The sequence below is a fragment of the Bos taurus genome, chromosome 6 (genome assembly GCF_002263795.3).
Source record: "Bos taurus isolate L1 Dominette 01449 registration number 42190680 breed Hereford chromosome 6, ARS-UCD2.0, whole genome shotgun sequence".
Classification (NCBI taxonomy): Eukaryota; Metazoa; Chordata; class Mammalia; order Artiodactyla; family Bovidae; genus Bos; species Bos taurus.
The window spans coordinates 57,628,647-57,634,329 of NC_037333.1; the positions used below are offsets into that span (position 1 = coordinate 57,628,647).

General features: G+C 40.7%; 1 long non-coding RNA gene across 1 annotated transcript; it reads left to right on the top strand.

Moving 5' to 3' along the window:
• Positions 1-950: 950 nt before the first annotated feature.
• Positions 951-5,318, top strand: LOC101907152 (uncharacterized). The gene is made up of 2 exons (XR_234947.5): positions 951-1,504; positions 3,290-5,318. It is a non-coding gene; the product is annotated as an uncharacterized lncRNA (long non-coding RNA).
• Positions 5,319-5,683: the final 365 nt, after the last annotated feature.

Sequence of the window (5,683 nt, forward strand, 5' to 3'; positions counted from 1 at the left end):
ATTAGAGTCTTGAATTCAACACTCAGAAGAGATATCACTGATTATATGAGTTGTCAAAATCTTTCTCTTTATGACGTATTCCATGAAACAAAAAACAAAACTAGTGTCTGCTTTGTAGCTGGGAAGAGCCCCAAATGTGTCACTCGCCGACCCAATTTGGCTTCTTTCTAGAAGTTATGGTACATTCTGACATCCTATTCGTCAGGCTCTGAGACAACTTGCCAGGCTGATAGAAGAATGAATGACACAGATTTTCTTTTCTTATCATCCAGGTCAATTCACTACTCTTTATTTTAAAATAGCAATTTAAAAAGATGTTCTAAACCATAACTTCAAGATAAAACCTGACCACCACAAAGGGTTTCATGTTAGATCTGTGCAAGTTAAGTACTTCACTTCATCCATGAATAGCTTAAGTACTTTTTTCATTCAGTATCACCTTATTAAGTATATCTCACATAAATAGATTTATGATACATCCTGTTGGGAATGGTAAGATGTACAAGACCTTGGCTTTGGCCTTAGAAGCTAACAATCTGGTAATGGTTACGGCTGCTATCACTGAGCAGGCCATTTGTGCCAAGACCTTCAGCTAGCCTCACGACAGCTGGAAACCCCATCTTTGTTAGCAGCTAATCAAGGCTGGAAGGAATTAGGTAGCTGTTAAAAGTATAAGAAGGATTCCCAGGTGGCGCTAGTGGTAAAGAACCCTCCTGCCAGTGCATGAAATATAAGAGACACGGGTTCCACGCCTGGGTCAGGAAGATCAGAACCATAATTCAAATCTAGGTCTGGGTGACTCCAAAACTCATGATGTTCACTCTTCTCTCTCCTGACTCTCAATTTATCTAAGGAGTCTCATCCATTAGAGTCTTATCAGGAGACAGAAACCAAATCCCTTATTTGGAGATGTTCACAGGTAAGTGAAAGATGAAAAGGGAAGTCTCAGATACCATGGAGGTTGTCACTGCAGGAAGTAGCTACCGCCCCCAGGGCTGAGGAAACAAAGGGAAGAGGTTACATGATTAAAACTTAGAAATCACGAGGGCAGGCCCCATGGAACTGAAACTTGGACCTCTGAAGAGTGGATGCTACTTGCTGGTGCTGGTGTCTCTGAGCTCCCAGGACTGTGGGACCCAGACTCGGCGAAGCCTACTGCCAGCTGTGGTCCTGGCGGCCCACTCCACAAAGCGGATTCTAAGTGTTGGGAAAACTGCAAACTGGATTCAGTTATTGCTCTGGGAAGGAACTGTCACTTCTGGAGTGAAGAAGCCTGGCTGGAGTGACACTCCCAGGACCAGGAGGCAGACAAGACAAAGCGAGGCTCTTCCTCTTTCAGCCTCGCAGCTATGACGGCAGAAACTAGCACAGAGCCCTCTGGCAGAGAAGAGCTGCAGTCTGCAGGAACCCAGCTGCAGAGCAGAGAAGGGGGCACTTCACACTGAAAGTCAGCAACTTCATAACTGGCCCAGGAGATAGTATATGGATGTAAGAAGACATCACTGTAGGTACCATATGATCATGTCTCTGATGACTCTACTGCACGTTGTAAATCCCATAGAACTGAGAAGGAGTTAATGGTTATGTGCAAGTCTTTGCTATCCTTGAGGGTAGGGACTATACCCTCTTTATGCCTCCAGTCTCCACAGCTTTCTGGCAATAAAAAGATGCCCAGCAAGAGCTGGTGAAATAAACGAATAATTCTACTGTAATAAACCATCATAAGCCTATATGTATTTTGCTGCTGGAATTTCAAGGGCCAGTTATGAACCCTGGGGAGGAGGGTTGGGGGGGATTCTTATCTTGTGCTGTGTCGTGCTTAGTTGCTCAGTCTTGTCCGACTCTTTGCAATTGCATGGACTTTAACCTGCCAGGCTTCTCTGTCCATGGGATTCTCCAGGCAAGGATACTGGAATGGGTTGCCATGCCCTCCTTCAGGGGATCTTCCCAAGCCAAGGATCAAATCGAGGTCTGCAAGCAGATTCTTTACCATTTGAGCCATCAGGGAAGCCCAAGAATACTGGAGTGGGTAGTCTATCCCTTCTCCAGGGGATCTTCCTGACCCAGAAATCAAACCAGGGTCTGCTGCATTGCAAGCAAATTCTTTACCAGCTGAGCTACCAGGGAAGCCCCAACCTCAAAATCATGGAGGATAAAGGAATTGTTTACTCTTGGTGAGGGTGGATTATAGTGGTCCTTTCTAAGGGATGGCAGAGGAGATAGGGTCTTGCTATGGGGACTGGTGCTCAGGCTAGCTTCTCTCAATGCTGTGCTTCTATTCAATGATGTTTGGCCCTGCCCACAACCCCAGAACCATCTTTTTCTCTCTGGTTCCTGTCCCTCCTTGTGTCTCACTATTATTAGTCTTTGGAACATGTATGTTTGCCTGAAGTCATGGACACACACTCTTGCATCATCAATAGCACATGCTTAGATGTAGTAGAGGCAGTCAAGAGTGTGGACCCTGGAATTCCTTTCCTTAGTAACCACCATGGATGACACATAGACTCCTGAGAGCCCAGCCCATCAGCTCTGTGTCAGAACGCTGGATGAAGACTTTGAGGTCCTTGTTTTACAATGATCTCATTTTACACATACAGAAGCTGAGGCTCAAAGGTGGAGAGTAAACTCTTCCCCAAATTCTGCAGCTGGTTAGCCAGACCAGAGTTTTCACACAGCGTCCTGACTCCTTGCTACTCTTTCTAGCATGTTTTTCAGTTGAATACAAATATTTCAGTAGAACTTACTCAATACAAGGTGCATTGTCAGAGTTCCAAGTTGATTTATATTAAATATGTTCTTTTGGAAACTATTTGGGCATTGAGAATTAGTTTCATCTTAAAGGTTTTATTTAGTATAACATAATAATACAACAGGAGGAAGGCATGGCAACCCACTCCAGTATTCTTGCCTGGAGAATCCCATGGACAGAGGAGCCTGGTGAGCTATGGTCCATAGGGTCACAAAGAGTCAGACACAACTGAAGTGACTGAACATGCATGCACTCAATAATACAACATGATATAGTATAATAATATTTTGTTCTGAATCTAATTGTTAAATAATGCACACATATAAATGTGCATTAGTAATAAAAGAAATAAACATATATAATCTAAATCCTTCAGAGCTAGGCTTTCCTAGCTAATATTTCCAATTGAGTGCAATATTAAACATAAGCTTATTAAGGATTTTTCTTTAAGGATTCAGAAGGCATCAACAACAAATTGCTACTGGGTGGAAATTCCATCGGTAACCAAAACTCGTTCTACTGTTTCATTGCATTTAGATCAGTGATCCTAACAGCTCCATGGCATCTGGCATCAAGACAAGCAGAAGCGACTGGAAGAGAGGAGGGGCAGGTCATCGGAAGTCTCTCAAGGCCCTGAGAACAGATGGACAGGATCACAAACCCCCTGAGTGCCTGCCAGCCCCCACCCCCTCCACCACCTCCACGCCCTCCAGTCCCTCAGACCACTCCCTAGCACATTTCTGACCTGGTCAGGTTTAACTCTTGAGTTGACCTTGCCATTGCCAGCACGGAACATTCCATCCAGATAAACCCACAGCAGTTCATGGAAAAGCTGTGGACAAAGCTGAATAAAGACATTTCCTCCTGTGCATCTGGCAGGTTTTTTTGAGCCTTTTGCTAGGATTCATTTCCACCTTTTCTGGATGACTAGGGCTGGAGGATAATATGGGATCAGGGACACAGGGCGCTTACCCAGTAAGAGATTAATTTTAGTTGCGCAAAGCTGTTTGAATGAAACTTCAGGTACATTTATGATACGTGTGGGCTCTGATCCAGTGTATAAAGGCAGTAGGATGAAGTTTTAACCTAACATTAATGTTTAAATTCTCTTTGGGGACCTCTGTTATATGTAAGTCCGGCACAAATATGATAAAAGAGGGGAAAAGAATTATTCAGAGTTAAATATAAGATGACAATTGAGAAAAAGAAAACACAGTTCTCACACATCCTCTGGTACCCTTTTCTTCCCATTAGCATTTTCAGTGCTGCAACTCCACAAAGACAAATACAGCTGTGGCTAAGACATTATTTGGTGGTGGTGGGAATACAGTGAGTGTGAGTGGGAGGGTATGGGGAGGGGGGTTGAGGGATGGAGAGCTAAAGTTTTCTCCTGTTGATAAGAGTAATAAAATCTTGCTGTTGAACTCTAAAAAGTACCAAAAAATGTAACAGGAGGTAAAAAATAAACTACCCATAATATTATCATTTTGATATTTCTCCTTCCAGGAGAGGCATATTCATACTGACTATGCCATTTTACATAGTCTTTTTTTTTTCCCCCTATACAAAGTATTTAAAATGTCTTATCTGAAAGTTGATATTTAAGTCTATCGTGTGGATACCTCATGTTTTTCTTCCTTGTTCTTATCATCATCCTTCCTTTTAAAAAAATGTTAAACTATTATGAAGATCTCTGAAAAGAATATCTTTGTGCATCTAGTATTTTCTGTTAAGATTCCAAGGAGTGAGACTTCTGAACCAAAACCTATAGGCATTTCATAGGCTCTGTTTCTATTGCAAAATTTCTTTCCCAGCAGAGGGTTCTATCTTGGAGTTCCTCTAATCTAGTGTATGAGATATCAGTTTCGTACACACTTGGAAGTCTTGAGCATTTTCTCTTTTTGTTTTAAAGAGCTAATATGATACAATAATAATTAAAAGTACATGGTTGCTGCATTTCTATATGTGCACATTTGATTGTTAGTAAGGTTGAACATTTTAATTCAATGTATATTAACCATAAGGGCAAGGATTGTGTCTATTTTGCTTATTTCTGAATCCCTAGTTCTGAGGAGAGTGTCTGACATATAGAAGGCACCCAATAAATACTTTACAAAATTAATTTCTAAATTATAAACTGCCCACTTATCTAATCAGAATAATGTTTTTAATGATCAGATATTTGAAATGATAAAATCCAGTGTTGGAAAGTCTACAGTTTTATAACAGTTATAAAAAGTAGCAAGTTAACATTCCCACACATGTGAATTAATTTATGTTTCTAATTTTGGAATATTTGTAGTCTTGAGGACAGAATCATGGAAAAGAAGTCACTAAAATGAGTTTGTATTCTGGCTTAACTGTGTGATGGATAACAAACAAGGACCTCCTGTATAGCACAGAGAACCTCTGCTGAATGTTATGTGGCAGCCTGGATGGAAGGGGAGTTTGGGGGAGAATGTATATGTATGGCTGAGTCCCTTTGCTGTTCATCTGAAACTGTCACAACATTGTTTGTTAATTGGCTATACCCCAATACAAAATAAAAAGTTAAAAAAAAAGTTAACTCTGTGACTTTAAGGTTTTAATGTCTCCTCCAAAAATCAAAGTAAAATTTTAAAAAGGCAACAAGTTTGTCTTTTTAATTTCATGGGACCATTGAGACAATATAATGGGGTAATTATAGGTAATAGTTCAAGGTAAAACTTTCAAAATGCAAAATGTCATATTCAAATACAAGACGAAAGTACTAGCATTTCACTCTCAGAGTTTCTGTTCCAGGTCTCACTTTCCTCATTTATAAAAAGGGGGGAGGATTGGGATTAGTATAATACGTAAGGTACAATAGTAATAGTTGAATAAGCTATTTCCAAAGTTCTTATTTTGACTCTATGATTCTGGAATGTCTCATAGGTTGAATAAAAGTAAGGA